This window comes from Mus caroli, unplaced genomic scaffold (genome assembly GCF_978045245.1).
Source record: "Mus caroli unplaced genomic scaffold, Mus_caroli_1 scaffold_15, whole genome shotgun sequence".
In the NCBI taxonomy this organism is placed as follows: Eukaryota; Metazoa; Chordata; class Mammalia; order Rodentia; family Muridae; genus Mus; species Mus caroli.
Window position 1 is genome coordinate 20,436,198 of NW_028227270.1, and position 23,873 is coordinate 20,460,070.

Here is a 23,873-nt window from a genome sequence, read left to right on the forward strand (position 1 = left end):
ATGCTTTCCCTGTGCCCTCTAGTGAGTCTGGCTAAGGGTTTGTCTATCTTGTTGATTTTCTCAAAGAACCAACTCCTCGTTTGGTTAATTCTTTGAATAGTTCTTCTTGTTTCCACTTGGTTGATTTCGCCCCTGAGTTTGATTATTTCCTGCCATCTACTCCTCTTGGGTGAATTTGCTTCCTTTTTTTCTAGAGCTTTTAGGTGTGATGTCAAGCTGCTAATGTGTGCTCTCTCCAGTTTCTTTTTGGAGGCACTCAGAGCTATGAGTTTTCCTCTTAGAAATGCTTTCAATGTGTCCCATAAGTTTGGGTATGTTGTGGCTTCATTTTCATTAAACTCCAAAAAGTCCTTAATTTCTTTCTTTATTCCTTCATTGACCAAGGTATCATTGAGAAGATTGTTGTTCAGTTTCCACGTGAATGTTGGCTTTCTATTATTTATTTTGTTATTGAAGTCAGCCTTAGTCCATGGTGATCTGATAGGATGCATGGGACAATTTCAATATTTTTGTATATGTTGAGGCTTGTTTTGTGACCAATTATGTGGTCAGTTTTGGAGAAGGTCCCGTGAGGTGCTGAGAAGAAGGTATATCCTTTTGTTTTAGGATAAAATGTTCTGTAGATATCTGTCAGATCCATTTGTTTCATAACTTCTGTTAGTTTCACTGTATCCCTGTTTAATTTCTGTTTCCATGATCTGTCCATTGGTTAAAGTGGTGTTTTGAAGTCTCCCACTATTATTGTGTGAGGTGCAATGTGTGCTTTGAGCTTTACTAAAGTTTCTTTAATGAATATGGCTGCCCTTGTATTTGGAGCAAAGATATTCAGAATTGATAGTTCCTCTTGGAGGATTTTACCTTTGATGAGTATGAAGTGCCCCTCCTTGTCTTTTTTGATGACTTTGAGTTGGAAGTTGATTTTATTAGATATTAGAATGGCTACTCCAGCTTGTTTCTTCATACCATTTGCTTGGAAAATTTGTTTTCCAGCCTTTCATTCTGAGGTAGTGTCTATCTTTTTCTCTGAGATGAGTTTCCTGTAAGCAGCAAAATGTTGGGTCTTGTTTGTGTAGCCAGTTTGTTAGTCTATGTCTTTTTATTGGGGAGTTGAGTCCATTGATATTAAGAGATATTAAGGAAAAGTAGTTGTTGCTTCCTGTTATTTTTGTTGTTAAAGTTGGCATTCTGTTCTTGTGGCTGTATTCTTTTAGGTTTGTTGAGGGATTACCTTCTTGCTTTTTCTAGGACGTGGTTTCCGTCCTTGTATTGTTTTTTTTTTTTCTGTTATTATCCTTTGAAGGGCTGGATTCGTGGAAAGATAATGTGTAAATTTGGTTTTGTCGTGGAATACTTTGGTTTCTCCATCTATGGTAATTGAGATTTTGGCTGGGTATAGTAGCCTGGGCTGGATTTTGTGTTCTCTTAGTGTCTGTATAACATCTGTCCAGGCTCTTCTGGCTTTCATAGTCTCTGGTGAAAAATATGATGTAATTCTGATAGGCTTGCCTTTATATGTTACTTGACCCTTTTCCCTTACTGCTTTTAGTATTCTATCTTTATTTAGTGCATTTGTTGTTCGGATTATTATGTGTCGGGAGGAATTTCTTTTCTGGCCCAGTCTAACAATTCCCCTTCTTGTTGATTCAGACCTTTCTTGTACTTTAACGTTATTGCTTTAAACCACCCAGGTAATTTTAAATTTTATTTTCTCTGGGATTTTAAAACATGGAATTCCTAGCAGTTTGTTCAACAATAAGAGCTGACAAACTATGGGACAGACTGAAAATTCAGGGGCCTATCTCAGTAAAGTACGCCAGCACACGGCCAAGCTCGCCTGTGGATGGGCTGCCTGAGGTTGGTCTCTGTTCTGAGCAGTTGGATTGTAGAGTTAAGACTGAGCTGCTGACCCAAAAGGCAAAACTCAATTTGCCAGCCCTTGCTATAAAAAATAATGCTTCTGGAATATGCTTTAGTTATTGCATCTGCCTTCCCAATTCCCTAACCTAAGTTTTTGCATAGCCTTCACTATTTTGCAAAAAGACCATGTCTTCATATTTTATTGAGGAAGTTTTCCTAGAGGCACTTGGGGGATTGTGCAGATACATTTCCAAGTAGTTGTTTGAATTAGCACTGACTGATAGAAGCATAACATAAAAATTTAAATATGTAGCTTCAAATTCTCCTGCCTCACATTAATAGAAGTCAAATAAGCAAGTAGAAGATAATCACACACTTTTCTGCACCTCCTGCATTAAAGGCTTCACATGGGCTTAATGGAGCCACTGGATGGCATTGGGCATGACAGTGGCTAACTAAACAATGTAAAGCACCTCAAAACTAAACGCCAAAGCTACATCTTACCCATCAACAGGTGGACTGATGAACCAGACAGACAGTTCTCAAATGCAAAAATACAAATGGCCAATAAATACTTGGAAAAGGGGTTCAAAACTTTGGCCATAAAATAAATGCAAGTTAAAGTTGCTCTTAGAGTCCATCTCATCTCAGTCAGAATGGCTATCATCAAGAAAACAAATGGCAAATGCTGGCAGGGATGTGGGAAAGGAGGAAAGCCCATTCACTGCTGGCAGAGGTCTAGACCAGAGTTGTTGCTGTGGAGGTCAATGTGCAGGGTACTTCTTCAAAACAGAGTCAAAATAGAGTGAGTGACTACTCCTGGGTAGACACAAGGAATACCTGCATGTTAGACACAGAGAAAGAGAGAGAGAGAGAGAGAGAGAGAGAGAGAGAGAGAGAGAGAGAGAGAGAGAGGGAGAGGGAGAGGGAGAGGGAGAGGGAGAGGGAGAGGGAGAGGGAGAGGGAGAGGGAGAGGGAGAGAGAGAGAGAGAGAGAGAGAGAGAGAGAGAGAGATGCTAACTAAACATGCAAAAACTAAACTGCTGCACAATTCAGAACAGCTAAGAAATGAAACCAGTCTTGATGGCTGTCAACAGATGGATAAAAAATATGTGGTGCATACATACAATGGAACTTTTCAGCCATATAGAAAAGTAAAATTTGTAGGAAAACAGTTAGAAAAGGACATCACTATGTTAAGCAAAATAAGCCAGACTCATCCAAATATTGCATTTTTATCTTCTGGGTGGTTCTAGAGCTCTCTCTGTTTTAGTATCTCTGTCTCTGTCTCTCTCTCTCTGTCTCTCTGTCTCTCTCTGTCTCTCTCTCTCTCATGTGTGTGTATGTATGTGTAGAGTAGAAACAGATACAAAGATTTTAGGGAAGAATAGAATAACACAATACCACAATACATGTGCATAAAAGCAGAAGAGAACATTATTTGGGAAAGGACAAATAATTAGCTTAATGATGCAACTCAAAATTTTTAAAAAATAAAATAAAAACAAAACAAACCCAAACACAGATACTTGGCCCAACTCACCAAAAGAGAAAGGCAGAAACAGAAATGAACAAAAAAACATTATTTAAAAAAAAAAAACATCAAATAAATTCAGAATAGTATAAGAGAATTTTTGTGTTTTTAAGACAGTATATATATATATATATATATATATATATATATATATATATATATATATATATATAACCCTGGCTGTCCTGGAACTCACTATGTAGACCAGGCTGGCCTCAAACTCACAAAGGTCTGCCTGCCTCTGCCTCCAGAGTATTAGGAATAAAGGTATATACTGCCAATGCCAGCTATAAGAGAATATTTTAAAAACCTATACTCCATGAAGCTGGAAAATGTAAAACTAAAAAATAAAAGTCAACAGTCTAAGTAGGTCCATAACAAATGGAAGATTGAAATAATAAAAAGCCTTCCAGTTAAAAACAAAACAAAACAAAACAAAAAAACATTGAGGACCAGAAGGAGTCACAGCAGAACTCTACCAGGCATTCAAAAATGATCAACATCCAACCCTTCTTAAACTATTTTAAAAAACAGAAACAGAAGAACTTCAATGAAGTTTCAAAGTACTTCAATGAAACCCATAGCATTCTAATACCAAAGCCAGGTAAAAATACAACAATAAGAGAGAGAGAGAGAGAGAGAGAGAGAGCTCAAACACTACAGGCCATTATTCCTAATAAACATAGATTCAAAATGTTCAATAAAATATTTGCAAACAGAATACAGAAATACCTCAAAAAGATCATCTGCCACAACGAACTCGGCTTTATCCCTAAAATGTAGGGTTGGTTCAGCATACACAAGTCAACAAATATAATAACACATAAGTAGATTTGACAAAAATCACATGATTGTCTCAACAGACATAAACTGACAAAACCCAACATGCACTCCTGGAAAAGTCCTAGTAAATGTGGGGCTAAGAGAACGCACTGCCGGGCGTGGTGGTGCACGCCTTTAGTCCCAGCACTCGGGAGGCAGAGGCAGGTGGATTTCTGAGTTCGAGGCCAGCCTGGTCTACAAAGTGAGTTCCAGGACAGCCAGGGCTACACAGAGAAACCCTGTCTCAAAAAACCAAAAAAAAAAAAAAGAAAAAAAAAAGAGAACGCACTTCAATATAATAAAAGCTACATATGAGAAACTCACAGCCACCATCATCTTAAATGGAGAAAAGCTTGGGGCAATTCCACTGAACTTAGGAATGAGACAGGGATGTCCACCAACCCCGCCCCCACTCTCTTTGATTCTGTGCTAGAAATACAAGTTGGAGTGATAAGGCAGAAGAGTGAAGTTGTCCTGGTTTGACTATGCTTGACCAGAGAGTGACACTATGTGAAGGTGTGGCCCTGTTGGATAGGTATGTCACTGTGGGTGTGGGCTTTAAGACCCTCATCCTAACTGCCTGGAAGTCAGTCTTCTACTAGCAGCATTCAGATGAAAATGTAGAGCTCTCAACTCTGCCTGCACCATGCCTGCCTAGATGCTGCCATGTTCCCATACCTTGATGATAATGGACTGAACCTCTGAACCTGTAAGCCAGCCCCAGTTAAATGTTGTCCTTCATAAGAGTTGCCTTGGTCCTGGTGTCTGTTCACAGCAGTAAAACCCTAACTAAGACAGAAGTTAAGGATACAAATAGGAACAGAAAAGGTCAAACAACCCCTATTTTTCAATTGCATATAACTATACCTTAGAGATCCCAAAAATTTTACCTGAAAATGTCTAGAAACAATAAACAACTTTAGCCATGAGTGAGGATACAGAGTCAACTTGCACAGATTAATAGCTTGTGTATATGCCAACAAACATAGAGAAGCCTGGGGCCACATTCCTACTCACTACAACCTCAAAGAAAATAAAATATCTTGGGATAAAACTAACCAAGGAAGTGAAGGATGTCCACAATGAAAACTTCAAACCTCTGAAGAAAGAAGTAGAGACAGACACTAAAAAAATGGAAAGGCATTCCATGCTCATGGATTGGTAGAATTAACATTGTGAAAATTACCATTTCACCAAAAGCTTTTTACAGATTCAGTGCAATCCCAATCAAAATCCTTAATTCATTTTGCACAGAAATAGGAAAATATCCTAAAATGTATATTGAACCACAAAAGGCACACCTGTCTCCAGATAACCAAAATAATTTTAAGCAAAAAGAACAATGCTAGAGGGGTTAGCATGCCAGACCTTAACGCTATATTACAGAGGCATTATAATAAAAATCAATATAGTATTGGCACAAAGACAGACACACAAACCAATGGAACAAAATCAAAGGCCCAGCCATGGGTCCACATAGCTTCATCCATTTAATGCTTGATAAAGGATGAGCTGGAGAAAAGAAAGCACACAGATATGGAATCCCTAGCTACATTCTAAGCATTTCCTCTTCTACCCACAGGTAAGGGCGACCCGCATTCTTCATTAAGGAAACTTCCCTTTACCCCAGAAAACTACAACTAATCAAAATGCAAAGTGATGGAGCCAGATACGCCTACAAAACACTCCAGTAACACTGCCGAGCCTCGAGTGTGGGGCTGGAGACGGGGCAGGAAGGTGGTTAGGAGGCAAGTTTGCTTCTATGTCTTCTAAAATGTGTCTTCTAAAATGTCAGAAACTGCCCCCATAAAGTCTCACCACCATGGCTGTCTGAACATGAGCTGAACAAAGACAGCAACAACAGACTTGCCAGAGTGGGCGGGAGAAACGCCACAAAACCTCAGCCCTACACAACGAACTACAGGAAACTAGAGGATTCTGGGAGTGGGAGGGATCATCTTCCCCAGGGGAGAGCGCACCAATTGATCATACAACATCAAAAGGTCAGTCCTGAAAACATACATATAAGTTACATTGAACAGACTGACCAGGTTATGCTTAAAAATATATATGTATGTGTGTATGTGTTTAACAAATTAAAAAAAAAAGAGAGAGAGAGAGAGCGGCCATGAATTTGAGAGAGAGCAAGGAAGGTTTGGAAGGAGAAGGAGGAAGGGATAAATAATGTAATTACATTATATTATAATCTCAAGCATAAATAAGGATTTTTCTAAATGCTGATAAGTGGTTCTTCCAAAGACCCAGAGTTCAGCTCCCAACACCCACATCAGACAGCTTACAGCTATGCATAACTCCAGTTCCAGGGGATTTTATCATCTTCTGGCATCTACAGGCACACACACACACACACACATACACACACACAGATACACACACGCATACATGTGCACACACACAGAGCATAGTAACGGATATTCAAACAGACACTCATAAAGAAAAGGATAATTAAGTCTTTCTTTTAATGTTAGGCGATAGAGGCAAATATTAAGATCTGGTTGCTAAGAAAAAAATTAATAATCCACATTTTCTAGCTGGAAAATTAACTTTATAAAACAAACCAACAAAAACATTAAACTAGGCATAATGAGTGCCGGGAGGAGAAAGATAATGCAACACAGCTTTCACTAAAAATTGTTTGCAGTGCAGAGAACAACAGTTTTCAGTACTTAAATGCACCCCTAATCTAAATATTGGTTTCTGAATACCATTGTTCAATAAAAGCAGCCAGGGGTTCTTGGGAAAATACTTATTTCCAAGGCTGAGATGAAAAGGCCCAAAGCACTGGATTAGTCTAAATTTAAAGAAATTTTCAGAAATTTTGGAGAAAAAAATGGAGAGGGCAGGCTCCCAGTCTCTTCAATGTGAATATCTACTTGCAAAGGAATAAGATGAGGCCCTTAGCAAATAACTTACAAAAATATCAGTTCACAACGGATAAAATTCAAAATGTATATTCTGAAGCATAACTCCAAGTAAAACACCAGGAGATGCTCTGGGACCTTGTGTTTGTCTGTGAAGTCTGAGGTGCAGCACTAAAAAGGTAGCAACCAAGAAAACTAGCCAGACCGCACCACATTAAATTAAAAATACTTGCCTCATCAAAGACCTTCAAGAATGAAAATAAACTCTGCAGAATGAGAATAAATCCACAAGCCATGTATCTGATAAGGGTCTGATGCCTGGAATCTACGAAGAATACCACAAATTAATGCCAAACGGACTAACAACCCAACTAAAACGGGTTGGCTATTTATGCCTGCAATAAATATGCAGCAGTGTCAGAAGAGTACATTTAGAGAAACTCAAAGGCTTAGCCAAAAAACAAAATATTATATCCCCCTACAAGGGCCAGCTATAATAGAGTTGGCAGAGAGCTGAGGAAGCTGGAACCCTTGCATGTTGCTAGTGAGAATGTAAGATTCCCCAGTGTTTGTAGAAAATTGTTCCTCAAAATAATTATGGATAAAGGCTGTGGGTGCCGCTCGACTGGCAGAGAGCTTGTGTGAGATGCCCAGAACCTGGCCTTCAACCTCCAGCAGCACCTAAACTGGGCATAGTGACTCATGCCTATAATCCCAGCACTCAGGAGATGGAAGCAGGAGGATCAGAAGTTCAAAGCCCTCCTCAGCTACATAGCAAGTTTGAGGCCAGCCTGGGCTACATGAGACCCCGTCTTTAAAAGGGGAAAAAGGTAGGAATGGACATATATTATGACATTATAAACCATTGGATACATAGAAAGTCATGAGTCCAAGGAAAGAAAGAACTCCTTTTCAGTGAAACTCTAACCAAGGAGGAATGGGAGAATTAGAAAATGCTATTTGGTAAGCATAATAGTAAAAATTAATTGAACCAAGAACTGCTCTAGGGAATAGTCAAAGTTTAGAAAAAAAAATAGATACAGGGCCAAAACACTTCTGTCCAAGTACTTAACAAACCCAGGAGGGGAAAAAAAAAAAAAAAACAGCTTCTTTGTTGAAAAATATCTGACAAACATCTCTTGAATGGAGTAGCCAAAGTGTCATGGTGTTTCTATTACTGTGACAAAGACACCATAAGTAAGGGTAACTTGTGGGCAGTTTATTTTTTTTTTAATATTTTTATTACATATTTTCCTCAATTACATTTCCAATGCTATCCCACAAGTCCCCCATAGCGCCCCCCACTTCCCTACCCACCCATTCCCATTCTTTTGGCCCTGGCATTCCCCTATATTGGGGCATATAAAGTTTGCAAGTCCAATGGGCCTCTCTTTCCATTGATGGCTGACTAGGCCATCTTTCGATACATATGCAGCTAGAGACAAGAGCTCCAGGGTTCTAGTTAGTACATCATGTTGTTCCAACAATAGGGTTGCAGATCCCTTTAGCTCCTTGGGTACTTACTCTAGCTTCTCCATTGGGAGCCCTGTGATACATCCAATAGCTGACTGTGAACATCCACTCCTGTGTTTGCTAGGCCCCAGCATCGTCTCACAAGAGACAGCTATATTTGGGTCCTTTCAGCAAAATCTTGCTAGTGTATGCAATGGTGTCAGCGTTTAGAAGTTGATTATGGGATGGATCCCTGGGTACGGCAGTCTCTAAATGGTCCATCCTTTCATCACCGCTACGAACTTTGTCTCTGTAACTCCTTCCCTGGGTGTTTTGTTCCCAATTCTGAGAAGGTGCACAGTGTCCACACTTTGGTCTTCATTCTTCTTGAGTTTCATGCGTTTAGCAAATTGTATCTTAAATCTTGGGTATCCTAAGTTTTGGGCTAATATCCACTTATCAGTGAATACATATTGTGTGAGTTCTTTTGTGATTGTGTTACTTCACTCAAGATGATGCCCTCCAGGTCCATCCATTTGGCTAGGAATTTCATAAATTCATTCTTTTTAATAGCTGAGTAGTACTCCATTGTGTAAATGTACCATAATTTCTGTATCCATTCCTCTGTTGAGGGACATCTGGGTTCTTTCCAGCTTCTGGCTATTATAAATAGGGCTGCTATGAACATAGTGGAGCATGTGTCCTTTTTACCGGTTGGGACATCTTCTGGATATATGCCCAGGAGAGGTATTGCTGGATCCTCCGGTAGTACTATGTCCAATTTTCTGAGGAACCGCCAGACTGATTTCCAGAGTGGTTGTACAAGCTTGCAATCCCACCAACAATGGAGGAGTGTTCCTCTTTCTCCACATCCTCGCCAGCAACTGCTGTCACCTGAATTTTTGATCTTAGCCATTCTGACTGGTGTGAGGTGGAATCTCAGGGTTGTTTTGATTTGCATTTCCCTGATGATTAAGGATGTTGAACATTTTTTCAGGTGTTTCTCTGCCATTCGGTATTCCTCAGGCGAGAATTCTTTGTTCAGTTCTGAGCCCCATTTTTTAATGGGGTTATTTGACTTTCTGGAGTCCACCTTCTTGAGTTCTTTATATATATTGGATATTAGTCCCTTATCTGATTTAGGATAGGTGAAGATCCTTTCCCAATCTCTTGGTGGTTTTTTTGTCTTATTGATGGTGTCTTTAGCCTTGCAGAAGCTTTGTAGTTTCATGAGGTCCCACTTGTCAATTCTCGATCTTACAGCACAAGCCATTACTGTTCTATTCAGGAATTTTTCCCCTGTGCCCATATCTTCAAGGCTTTTCCCCACTTTCTCCTCTATAAGTTTCAGTGTCTCTGGTTTTATGTGAAGTTCCTTGATCCACTTAGACTTGACCTTAGTACAAGGAGATAGGAATGGATCGATTCGCATTCTTCTACATGTTAACAACCAGTTGTGCCAGCACCATTTGTTGAAAATGCTGTCTTTCTTCCACTGGATGTTTTTAGCTCCCTTGTCGAAGATCAAGTGACCGTAGGTGTGTGGGTTCATTTCTGGGTCTTCAATTCTATTCCATTGGTCTATTTGTCTGTCACTATACCAGTACCATGCAGTTTTTATCACAATTGCTCTGTAGTAGAGCTTTAGGTCCGGCATGGTGATTCCACCAGAGGTTCTTTTATCCTTGAGAAGAGTTTTTGCTATCCTAGGTTTTTTGTTATTCCAGATGAATTTGCAGATTGCACTTTCTAATTCGTTGAAGAATTGAGTTGGAATTTTGATGGGGATTGCATTGAATCTGTAGATTGCTTTTGGCAAGATAGCCATTTTTACAATGTTGATCCTGCCAATCCATGAGCATGGGAGATCTTTCCATCTTCTGAGATCTTCTATAATTTCTTTCTTCAGAGACTTGAAGTTTTTATTATACAGATCTTTCACTTCCTTAGTTAGAGTCACGCCAAGATATTTTATATTATTTGTGACTATTGAGAAGGGTGTTGTTTCCCTAATTTCTTTCTCAGCCTGTTTATTCTTTGTGTAGAGAAAGGCCATTGATTTGTTTGAGTTAATTTTATATCCAGCTACTTCACCGAAGCTGTTTATCAGGCTTAGGAGTTCTCTGGTGGAATTTTTAGGGTCACTTATATATACTATCATATCATCTGCAAAAAGTGATATTTTGACTTCATCTTTTCCAATTTGTATCCCTTTGATCTCCTTTTGTTGTCGAATTGCTCTGGCTAGGACTTCAAGTACAATGTTGAATAGGTATGGAGAAAGTGGACAGCCTTGTCTAGTCCCTGATTTTAGAGGGATTGCTTCAAGCTTCTCACCATTTACTTTGATGTTGGCTACTGGTTTGCTGTAGATTGCTTTTATCATGGTTAGGTATGGGCCTTGAATTCCTGATCTTTCCAAGACTTTTATCATGAATGGGTGTTGGATCTTGTCAAATGCTTTTTCCGCATCTAACGAGATGACCATGTGGTTTTTGTCTTTGAGTTTGTTTATATACTGGATTACATTGATGGATTTCCGTATATTGAACCATCCCTGCATCCCTGGGATGAAACCTACTTGGTCAGGATGGATGATTGTTTTGATGTGTTCTTGGATTCGGTTAGCAAGAATTTTATTGAGGATTTTTGCATCAATATTCATAAGGGATATTGGTCTGAAGTTTTCTATCTTTGTTGGGTCTTTTTGTGGTTTAGGTATCAGAGTAATTGTGGCTTCATAGAATGAGTTGGGTAGAGTACCTTCTGTTTCTATTTTGTGGAATAGTTTGTGAAGAACTGGGATTAGATCTTCTTTGAAGGTCTGATAGAACTCTGCACTAAACCCATCTGGTCCTGGGCTTTTTTTGGTTGGGAGACTATTAATGACTGCTTCTATTTCTTTGGGGGATATAGGGCTGTTTAGATCATTAACCTGATCTTGATTCAACTTTGGTACCTGGTATCTGTCTAGGAACTTCTCTATTTCATCCAGGTTCTCCAGTTTTGTTGAGTATAGCCTTTTGTAGAAGGATCTGATGGTGTTTTGGATGTCTTCAGGATCTGTTGTTATGTCTCCTTTTTCATTTCTGATTTTGTTAATTAGGATGCTTTCCCTGTGCCCTCTAGTGAGTCTGGCTAAGGGTTTATCTATCTTGTTGATTTTCTCAAAGAACCAGCTCCTTGATTGGTTGATTCTTTGAATAGTTTTTCTTGTTTCCACTTGGTTGATTTCACCCCTGAGTTTGATTATTTCCTGCCGTCTACTCCTCTTGGGTGAATTTGCTTCCTTTTGTTCTAGTGCTTTTAGGTGTGTTGTCAAGCTGCTAATGTGTGCTCTTTCTAGTTTCCTTTTGGAGGCACTCAGAGCTATGAGTTTTCCTCTTAGAAATGCTTTCATTGCGTCCCATAAGTTTGGGTATGTTGTGGCTTCATTTTCATTGAACTCTAAAAAGTCCTTAATTTCTTTCTTTATTCCTTCCTTGACCAAGGTATCATTGAGAAGAGTGTTGTTCAGTTTCCACGTGAAGGTTGGCTTTCTATTATTTATTTTGTTATTGAAGATCAGCCTTAGTCCATGGTGATCTGATAGGATGCATGGGACAATTTCAATGTTTTTGTATCTGTTGAGTCCTGTTTTGTGCCCAATTACGTGGTCAATTTTGGAGAAGGTACCATGAGGTGCTGAGAAGAAGGTGTATCCTTTTGTTTTAGGGTAAAATGTTCTGTAGATATCTGCCAGATCCATTTGATCCATAACTTCTGTTAGTTTCACTGTGTCCCTGTTTAGTTTCTGTTTCCATGATCTGTCCATTGGTGAAAGTGGTGTGTTGAAGTCTCCCACTATTATTGTATGAGGTGCAATGTGTGCTTTGAGATTTACTAAAGTTTCTTTAATGAATGAGGCTGCCTTTGTATTTGGAGCATAGATATTCAGGATTGATAGTTCCTCTTGGAGGATTTTACCTTTGATGAGTATGAAGTGCCCCTCCCTGTCTTTTTTGATGACTTTGGGTTGGAAGTCAATCTTATCTGATATTAGAATGGCTACTCCAGCTTGTTTCTTCATACCATTTGCTTGGAAAATTGTTTTCCAGCCTTTCATTCTGAGGTAGTGTCTATCTTTTTCTCTGAGATGAGTTTCTTGTAAGCAGCAAAATGTTGGGTCTTGTTTGTGTAGCCAGTTTGTTAGTCTATGTCTTTTTATCGGGGAGTTGAGTCCATTGATATTAAGAGATATTAAGGAAAAGTAATTGTTGTTTCCTGTTATTTTTGTTGTTAAAGTTGGCATTCTGTTCTTGTGGCTGTCTTCTTTTAGGTTTGTTGAGGGATTACCTTCTTGTTGTTTCTAGGGCGTGGTTCCTGTCCTTGTATTGGTTTTTTTCTGTTATTATCCTTTGAAGGGCTGGATTCGTGGAGAGATAATGTGTGAATTTGGCTTTGTCGTGGAATACTTTGGTTTCTCCATCTATGTTAATTGAGAGTTTGGCTGGGTATAGTAGCTTGGGCTGGAATTTGTGTTCTTTTAGTGTCTGTATAACATCTGTCCAGGATCTTCTGGCTTTCATAGTCTCTGGTGAAAAATCTGGTGTAATTCTGATAGGCTTGCCTTTATATGTTACTTGGCCTTTTTCTCTTACTGCTTTTAGTATTCTATCTTTATTTAGTGCATTTGTTGTTCTGATTATTATGTGTCGGGAGGTATTTCTTTTCTGGTCCAGCCTATTTGGAGTTCTGTAGGCTTCTTGTATGTTCATGGGCATCTCTTTCTTTAGATTTGGGAAGTTTTCTTCTATAATTTTGTTGAAGATGTTTGCTGGTCCTTTGAGTTGAAAATCTTCATTCTCATCCACTCCTATTATCCGTAGGTTTGGTCTTCTCATTGTGTCCTGTATTTCCTGGATGTTTTGAGTTAGGATCTTTTTGCATTTTCCATTTTCCTTGATTGTTGTGCCCATGTTCTCTATGGAATCTTCTGCACCTGAGATTCTCTCTTCCATCTCTTGTATTCTGTTGCTGATGCTTGCATCTATGGTTCCAGATTTCTTTCCTAGGGTTTCTATCTCCAGTGTTGCCTCATTTTGGGTTTTCTTTATTGTGTCTACTTCCCTTTTTAGGTCTAGTATGGTTTTGTTCATTTCCATCATCTGATTGGATGTGTTTTCCTGTTTCTCTTTAAGGACTTCTACCAGTTTGGTTGTGTTTTCCTGTTTTTCTTTAAGGACTTGTAACTCTTTAGCCATGTTCTCCTGTAGTTCTTTAAAGTCCTTCTTGATGTCCTCTACCATCATCATGAGATATGCTTTTAAATCCAGGTCTAGTTTTTCAGGTGTGTTGGGGTGCCCTGGACTGGGCGAAGTGGGATTGCTGGGTCCTGATGATGGTGAGTGGTCTTGGTTTCTGTTAGTAAGATTCTTACCTTTACCTCTCGCCATCTGGTAATCTCTGGAGTTGTTATAGTTGTCTCTGTTCAGAGGTTGTTCTTCTGGGGATTCTGAGTATCCTCTGTCAGCAGACCTGTACAGACTAAGTTCGGCGGAGTCCCGGAGCCAAGATGGCGCTCCCTGCAGGGCAGGTCACTGTTCTCCGGCTGGGAGGGTGTCGGATGTCTGCGGCCCCAAAAGGGTGCTGCCTCAGCGGTTCTGTGGCTCCCGCCTGTCCCAGAAGCTGTCTGCCTCTGTGGTCCTCACTCTGACCTGTACAGACTAAGTTCGGCGGAGTCCCGGAGCCAAGATGGCGCTCTCTGCAGGGCAGGTCACTGTCCTCCGACTGGGAGGGTGCCGGATGTCTGCGGCCCCTAAAGGGTGCTGCCTCAGCAGCTCTGTGGCTCCCGCCTGTCCCAGAAGCCGTCTGCCCCCGTGGTCCCCACTCTGACCTGTAGAGACTAAGCTCGGCGGAGTCCCGGAGCCAAGATGGCGTTCCCTACAGGGCAGGTCACTGTCCCCCAACTGGGAGGGTGCCGGATGTCTGCGGCCCCAAAAGGGTGCTGCCTCAGCGGCTCTGTGGCTCCCGCCTGTCCCAGAAGCTGTCTGCCTCTGTGGTCCTCACTCTAACCTGTAGACTAAGTTCGGCGGAGTCCCGGAGCCAAGATGGCGCTCTCTGCAGGGCAGGTCTCTGTCCTCTGGCTGGGAGGGTGCCGGAAGTCTGTGGCCCCAAAAGGGTGCTGCCTCAGCGGCTCTGTGGCTCCTGCCTGTCCCTGAAGCCGTCTGCCCCCGTGGTCCCCACTCTGACCTGTAGAGACTAAGCTCGGCGGAGTCCCGGAGCCAAGATGGCGTTCCCTGCAGGGCAGGTCACTGTCCTCCGACTGGGAGGGTGCCGGATGTCTGCGGCCCCAAAAGGGTGCTGCCTCAGCAGCTCTGTGGCTCCTGCCTGTCCCAGAAGCCGTCTGCCCCCGTGGTCCCCACTCTGACCTGTAGAGACTAAGCTCGGCGGAGTCCCGGAGCCAAGATGGCGCTCTCTGCAGGGCAGGTCTCTGTCCTCTGGCTGGGAGGGTGCCGGAAGTCTGCGGCCCCAAAAGGGTGCTGCCTCAGCGGCTCTGTGGCTCCTGCCTGTCCCTGAAGCCGTCTGCCCCCGTGGTCCCCACTCTGACCTGTAGAGACTAAGCTCGGCGGAGTCCCGGAGCCAAGATGGCGTTCCCTGCAGGGCAGGTCACTGTCCTCCGACTGGGAGGGTGCCGGATGTCTGCGGCCCCAAAAGGGTGCTGCCTCAGCAGCTCTGTGGCTCCTGCCTGTCCCAGAAGCCGTCTGCCCCCGTGGTCCCCACTCTGACCTGTAGAGACTAAGCTCGGTGGAGTCCCGGAGCCAAGATGGCGTTCCCTACAGGGCAGGTCACTGTCCCCCAACTGGGAGGGTGCCGGATGTCTGCGGCCCCAAAAGGGTGCTGCCTCAGCGGCTCTGTGGCTCCCGCCTGTCCCAGAAGCTGTCTGCCTCTGTGGTCCTCACTCTAACCTGTAGACTAAGTTCGGCGGAGTCCCGGAGCCAAGATGGCGCTCTCTGCAGGGCAGGTCTCTCGTGGGCAGTTTATTAATACATATATCCTGATCATAATTCATCATTGAGGGAAGCCAAAGGAGGAACTCGAGCAGGAAAGAAACATAAAAACAAGAGCTGAAGCAGAGATCATGAAGGGGTGCTGTTTACTAGCTTACTCTCATGGCTTGCTCAGCCTGCTTTCTTATTTAACCCAGGACTACCTGCCTAGGGGTGCCACCGCCCATTAGTGGCCTTCCACATCAACAATTAATCAAGAAAATGCCCCACCAAATGTGTCTACTACCTCTCTCTCTCTCTCTCTCCTGGTTTTTTTTTTTTCCAACACAAGGTTTCTCTGTATAGCCCTGGCTGTCCTGGAGCTCACTCTGTAGACCAGGCTGGCCTCAAACTCAGAAATCCACCTGCCTCTGCCTCCCAAGTGCTGGGATTAAAGGTGTGCACCACCACTGCCTGGCCTACTGCCAGTCATATGGAGGCATATTCTCAACTGAAATTCCCTCTTGCCAGATAACTCTAGCTTGTACCTATTTGACACAAAGGCAACCAGCATGCAAAATTATCATTGCCAGCAATAAATCAAACGAACACACAGACTGAGAGAGCTCCTGGCATCACTGCCATCTATCAGAGGTATGAATTTGGACAAATGCCTCACCTCTTTACTCTTTCTGCTTCTTTTCTTCTTTCTGCTCTCTCGCCTGAAAGAGAGAGGAGGAAACAGAACAGACAATGTCTAAGTTTCTCCCAGTCTAATATTTATTAACTCACCTAAATAGGGACCATCCTGAGCAGAATTTGGCAAAGGGAGAAGCAAACTTTTCTTTGGATTTAAGTGGTGGGTGTTCTTACATAGTAATTCAGAACGTACATAAAATGACATGTGTGGTAAGGCTTTTGAACTTGGACTCATTTTAGAGAGAATGCTTGCTGGAAATTTCCAAATGTGAGAGTTTTAAAGCAATAATAATAATTCCTTTCAAGGAAATACAACAGTTCAAACAAGGGTAGGAAAACGATTATATGGTAATGAGTGCTTATATAAATAAGCTCCTGAAAGGGTTTCCCCACCCCCACCCCCACTCTTTTTCTCTCTCTTTCCTTAAGCAATTTTGAACATGACTGTTCCACCTTGTGAACCCCAGTCAGGATATCACAAGTCTTTGGGGAGTGGGAAGAGCTCCATGTCTTTCAGGCAAAGCACTCACACTTTCCAGTCACTAAAAGCATCTTCCTTAGCTCACAGAAATCTCTCCTTGGCCCACAGTCCCTGCTAACTGAAGGGTAAGATTAATGTCATTTAGTTAAGCAAGAGAGAATGGCACTGTAAAATAACTCAAGCCCTCACAGGGCAATTCAAATGACCAGCAACCTCATAAATAAATGCAGTCATGTCAATATTCACCTGGCAGACCATCAAATCTGAAGTCTGAGCTGAGCTTATTAGATCATTTGGCTTCAGCTACAGGCCTTTGTACAAACAGAAACACAGTAATCGGCTAATTAGCTATCTTTTAAGATTTGAAGAGCCAATTCACTAGACTTTTTTGTTAAATTTTTTATTATCTAGTCAAGATACAGAACAAAGTTTGTGAAATCAAACTATCGTCCCTTACCAGTTGTGTCCTAGAATCGGTGGCAGAGACTGGAGGGTTTAGCACAGTGATAGAGCATTTGTCTGCCATGTGTAGAGCCCTATGTCCTGTGTTCTCAGTACTACAACAAAGAAAAAAAGGAAAAGAAAAGATGGGCATGTGACTCCGTGCATTCATTGTAGAGTGGTTATCTTGATCACACAGAACCATGGGTTTGATCCCTAACCCTTCAGAGGATGACTCGGGCCTATAACCCAAGCACTCATGAGGTGGGGGAAGGAAGTGTCTCCACTACAAAGTAAATTCAAGGCTAGCCCAGGATACATGAGACCCTGGCAGGTTGGGGGGTTGGAGGGAAAAAGGGAGAGGGGAAGAGGGAGAGGTTCATGATTTCCTTTTAAAAAGGTAGCTTTCCCACGTTATGGTTAGTGGCCCAGCACCTATCCACATATGGTCAGAACTAATTGGACTTGGTGAGTCATCAATTTAAAAAGGATACGAATTTGGGAGGGGGCATATTAGAAGGATATGGGGATTGAATGGTGAAAGGGGAGGTAGATATGATCACATGTGATTGTGATTGTATACATGTGTGAATTTCTCAAAAATAAGGAAAATATTCAAAATCACCCTAACATAGTTGTATGGCTCTTAAACCACACAGGGGCCTCTGTTCTTAAACTTCACTCATCCTTTCCAAATGTCTCTAGAACGCAGCCTCTTACATGTACCCTTTCAGGCCAGACCCTCGCCACACCCCACTTGCTTTAGTACATCAGACTTCAACAGAGAGCGTCTTCTATAGCTTCCAAACCTTTCAAATTCTACTCTCATTTTTATGTATAATAGTCTCTCCATCTTTAAGTTTGACCCAAATTCTTGAACCTCGTCCAGGGGGCAAAAGCAGGACCTAAATCTTCTCCTACAGGGTCTTCTTGAGGCTCCTACTAATCCATTCTTGGACTTGACTTTGTTACACGCAGTCCTAATTCCCTTACCTTCCCTGCTATCCACCCCACATAATTCTACATTCCCCCCCTCTCATTATAAACAACCCTACTGAATTACTTGGTGTAAAGCCTTAAACACCCTAAGAAGAACCAACAGACCGGATCTTCAAAAACTCTCCAAGTGGGAGTGTATAGGGGGTTGGGGGAATAGCATTTGAAATGTAAATGTAAAAGAAAATATCTAATAAAAATAATAATAATAATAATAATAATAACTCTCCAAGTAATAAGCCCTGGGTCCCACTGGCTGGCACCCTTCCTCACTGGCTGGCACCCTTCCTCAGCTAACCCTCTAGAAGATGGAATTCTCCAGAATCAGACCCTCAGCATTCTTCTCCTTTCTATTTCTATCCCATCCCTAGATGATCTCATCCAGTCCCATAAATATCTCTGCACTGACAATTCCCAAATTTATATCTTCATCCTAACTCTCTTTACTGAGCTACAGAACGTACACTGAGGCTTCCAGTGTGCACTCAGAATCTTCCTGGGCATACCAAACATGGTAGGTCCAAAGATTTCCCCATCCCACTTAATTATATCACTTCTCTCAATTAATTACTCAAGTCGAAATGTTTGGATACAGGGTGTGGAAGCACACACTAGGAATCACAGCAAATAGGAGAAGATACATAAGGATCTGGAGTTCAAGGTCACCTTCAGCTGCATCGTGAGTTCAACATCAACCTGGGGCTCAAAGACCTCAAAGAACCTGCCTCAAAAAGCAAGTTTGGAGCTTTTTTTTTCCTCTTCCACTCACTTTCTCGTCTAAGATTTAAGCACACAATATCCCTCTATATCTCTAAATTTAATATCCAACATTGTGCCTTTGGAATTTGCCTTAATCTAAATCACCAACACTTCTCGCCGGGAATTTTATAATAGACTGTTTATTCAGAGTGTCAGTGCTATATCAAGGAGCATAATTTGGCATGATAGTCAATTATTGAAGGTTGCTGGAAATGCCTGTCTATCTCCCTCTCCAAAATGGCTATTGAATCCAACGTCTCACACATGATAGGCAAATGTCCTACCACTGACCTACATCCCAAGCCCCTTCTTTTACTTTGAAGCAAGAGCTCCAAGTAAATTTATCCAAACATACCTTGAATATGTACTCCTCATGCCTCCAGCCCCTGAGTGTCTAGAAACACAGGCATGTACCACCACATGCCTCTTGTTGTCTTAATAAACAACTAGGCACAGCATATAGTAGAAAAGGCTAGAAGTTAGAAGAAAAGTGCTTATTCCTGTGGAAGCTCATGGTCTAAAGAGGATGACAGAGTTGGTCTGCACTTCTGGCCCTCAGCTGTTTCTTTCCCCTGTTAAATAAAGAAGTTAGACTAGATGGTCTCTGAGGCCTCTTAAAGTTCTAGAAATCTATTCAATCTGTTTATTGAGTAAATTGCTACCTTTCTGCTCTTAAAAGTCAGGAAACTCAATATTTTCTATTCCCCTGAAGGACAAAAGCAAATTTGTTTTGGTTTGGTTTGGTTTGGTTTTGGTTTTTTTACAAGGTCTTCCCATGATCCTTCTCTAACAGAGGTCAGTAGCTCCCAATAGGGGGAAAAAAGATGCAGCTCTCTCTTTCTCTCTCTCTCTCTCTCTCTCTCTCTCTCTCTCTCTCTCTCTCTCTCTCTCTCTCTCTCTCTGGCTTTTGGTAGTCTGACCATTCAAAACCTCTACTGTTATTCCAGTCTTTGAACCCTTCTTAAGACAAACAGATGCCAAAAAGATGCCAATGTGCTATTTAGCATAAAGACTATCTTTTACTGGGCAATGTGTCCCCGGGTCTGTGCTAAGGCGTTCTCATCTTATCTTTACATTAGTTACTTCCTCATTGCTGTGATTAAAGTACCAGACAAGAAGCAGTTTAAGGACGGAGGGGCTTATTTGGGCTCAGTGTCTAAGGTACAGTTTATCGTGGTGGGAAATCATAGTGGAAGAGTCGGCCATATTGCATCTGCCATCAGGAGGCAGAGGAAGATGAATGCTTCTGCCAAGCAATTTTCTTCTTTTATTTCAATCCATAACCCTGACTTATCTAGGGTAGTTCTTCACACCTCAATTAACCTAACCTAGATAATCCCACATAGGCACACCCTGAAACCTATATCTATGATGATTCTAAATCTCTTCAAGTTAACAATCAAGAGGATCACAGTGTTCTAGATAAGAATGTACTATTTCATCATTCATATTTTATAAAAGAGGACACTAGGATGCAAACGGGTTGATATATGTGCCTAGATGATACCCACTGGCAAAGAAAAAATCTGTTTTCTCCAGCAGAGTCTCAGTTCAGGACAGGCCCCACGCCCAGGAGCAGATGGCCAGCACAAAATGAACTCATTGATACTTCTGAAGTGGTATTTTTATAGAACTTTTGACTCCTTTTGCTTGGTTAGAACTTTTTTTTTTCATTATTGGTCTTTTGCTTGAATATTTGATTTCTGGTTTTGTGGAGTATGTGTTTCTCTGTGTGTGTGTGTGTGTGTGTGTGTGTGTGTGTGTGTGTGTGTTCTTTGTTTTTTAGGAAAGAGAAGAAATGAATATAAAGTTGAGTGGGTAGGAAGAGGGGAGATCTGGGATGCACTGAGAGAGGAGAAAAGCATTATCAGAATACATTATATGAAAAAATGTTTTCAATTAAAAAAGACGTATGACAAAAAGGAAAATAAGAAGTGCATGCCTGAGGCAGAGGCAGGAGGATTTCTGAGTTCAAGGCCAGCCTGGTCTACAAAAGTGAGTTCCAGGGCAGCCAGGGCTACACAGAGAAACCCTGTCTCAAAAAAAAAACAAAAACAAAAACAAAACGAGTGCATGCCTAAAGGTCATATCTGCATATTAACAAGGAAGATGAATTTAGAACCCATTCCAGCTGACTTGAAAGACCAATGTAAGACAAGGTCATACTGTGGTACAGCTACCAGAGATCAAACTCTGAGTGGCTGTTTCCAAGTTTTTGGCCTCTTACTCAAAGAACTAAAATAAAAGCTCACACATATTACAAAATAGCAGGAAACCTTAGTCAAAGCAAGGCAATAGTACAGCTCAGAAATAAATATGGTCAGCAGTGACAATAGGCCCCATGAGTGCAAGTACTCAAGAGCCCTGATCATTACTCAAGGTTTCCTTTTATAGAGTTCAAGCAAAGCAAAGGTTTGGTTGCCAAGGGACATATCTGGTGGTTCCTTGGTTTAAGTAACATATTAAATTATATAACCATTTCTCTACTATACATGACCTTCCCATGATTCATCTAAAGTTAATCACATGCACATCCAATTATACATAGGCAAGTGATAGTAAATAAAAGAGGATGGCTGGAGAGATGGCTCAGTGGTTAAGAGCACTGACTGCTCTTCCAGAGGTCCTGAGTTCAATTCCCAGCAACCACATCATGGCTCATAGCCTCTGTAATGGGATCAGATGCACTGTTCTGGTGTGTGTCTGAAGACAGCTACAGTGTACTCATATAAATAAATCTTTAAAGCAGGGCAGTGGTAGTGCATGCCTTTAATCCCAGAACTTGGGAGGCAGAGGCAGGCAGATATCTGAGTTTGAGGGCAGCCTGATCTACAGAGTGAGTTCCAGGACAACCTGAGCAATACAGAGAAACCCTGTCTCTAAAAAAAAAAAAAAATGTAAATAAATAAATAAAAGAGGACCCCTAAAAGTTCACTAGAGGACACAGTTTGCCTTGTTGCACATGTACCCAAAACCAGTTTAGATTGAATGACCATTGTCCATAGTTCACAAGTGTATTGAGATCCATGAGTAGACTCTGACTGATGGCATTAAAGAAAGGAGAAACTCATTACGCTGTTTGGAGTGGGTTTGTATACAGGTTAATGCAGGTGGGAGTTCCAGTTGCTAGCAGATTGCTAGGTACATCGTGCTAAGGAGTATTTATGGGCAAAGGATTTGCATTATTAGAAGAGAAATGGATACATAGCCCAAGCCAAGTGGAGACCCAGGCTGCTAAGCTATTCCCTATGCTTGTTTGCTTCAGTACCTCTCTCTTGGAATTCTAAATTCCTGCCACACTTTCACCCTTCTAAAACCTCTTGCACTGGCAATACATATGGCCCCTGATATCCTATAGAACACACCCTAGCTTCCTCCTGACTCAACAGAGTCAGCTTCACTATAAGTGTTTGTGATCAGAGACTCAATGTTTTACAGTGTCTGGTACCAGACATGTGGGCACCCAGTAAATGCCCTTGACTGGTATCTTAGAGTTTTATTACTGTAAGGTGACACCATGACCAAGGCAACTCTTATAAAGGAAAACATTTAATTGAGGCTGGCTTACAGTTTCAGAGGTTTAGTCCATTATCATCATACCAGGAAGCATGGCAGCATGCAGGCAGACATGGTTCTGAAGGAGTCAAGAGAGCTACATCTTGATCTAAAGGCATTCAGAAGAAAACTGCCTTCTGCAGGCAGCCAGGAGGAAGGTCTCTTCCTCAGTGGGCAGATTCGAAGACCTCAAAGCCCATCCCTACAGCGATACACCTCCTCCAGCAAGGCCACACGTCCTAATAGTGTCACTCCCCATAGGCCAAAGCATGCAAACACATGAGTCGTTGGGGGCCAACCCTATTCCAACCACTACAACTGGGGAAGACACAGTGAGAATTAATTTACCCATCTAGAACTGTTTATTGCAAACTCTAGTATTGCAAAGTAAAAGGCCAGGATGGGGTAGAAATATTAATACAAGAGGTAAGGGATATGGTCAAAATTCAAAACCCAAAGTTTCATTTACATAATCTCATTACTATTTGTAGAAAATTGAGAGAGATGTTGGGAAATGGGAAAGCACTGACTCCCCTAGAGGATTGCCATGGAAAATGGATTAAAAAAAAAAAAAACTGGTTTAATTAAGACTCTAGGTATTTAAGTGAAATTACAGGTCAGCACACTTATGGGGGAATTTTACTTTTTAAAATGCTTCAAAAGATTTTCAGACGTAGAATTTAATTTGCAGCCCTGTCTGCTGAGCTACATCACAGCAGAACTGGCTCTTGGGCAAGTTTCTTACCTGAGAAACTGACGCTTTTCCTAGCCAACAGAATCAATTGGCAGAGTCTCTGAAACTCTGCCCCAAATTTCTCATAGAAGTCCTGTCGGGAAGACAGAAAGCCCTCTCCCGAACTGTGAGACTGCTGAAGTATTCAGATGCCTCTCAGTCAGTGACAAAACTCGGAGAACTGACTGACATCGAAAGATCCTTCATCCTCAACCCAACCCCAGGGACTGGACCTGTAAAGTTGCTCAAAATAGCATTAGAAAGACAGAAAGATCCAGACTACTCTCTAGGAGATTCCTCGGCTCCAGAGTTGAAGCGGAGAGGAACAAGGGAAGGAAAAAGCATACGGCTACTGCAAGGTCATCAAGGTGGTGCCCGTGACCTTCCAACTGAGGCTGCCAATCCGCAGGGCAAAGGCAGCCAGAAATAGTAGAATGGATATCTGAGAAGCCAGGAGTATTTCAAGAGAACATTCATCAGTCAGAACCAAACCAAGGCAGAGGGGGAGTTTGGGAGGTGAAGGAGGCTGGGAAGAGTTGAGGTCTCAATGATACGGCCCAAAAAGTGCTCAAGGTCACATGATCATGACCGTCGCTCTTATCTGATGCTCTATGCCTTTTTCCTTAAATTGGTGTGATCTGGAAAAAGAGAATTAGAAAACACCATCAGTAATAATAACATATCTACAGATAAT

General features: G+C 41.7%; 1 pseudogene; it reads left to right on the top strand.

Moving 5' to 3' along the window:
• The window catches only part of LOC110307730 (glyceraldehyde-3-phosphate dehydrogenase-like), a 108,814-nt pseudogene extending 85,205 nt beyond the window's left edge, over nt 1-23,609 (top strand).
• Nucleotides 23,610-23,873: the final 264 nt, after the last annotated feature.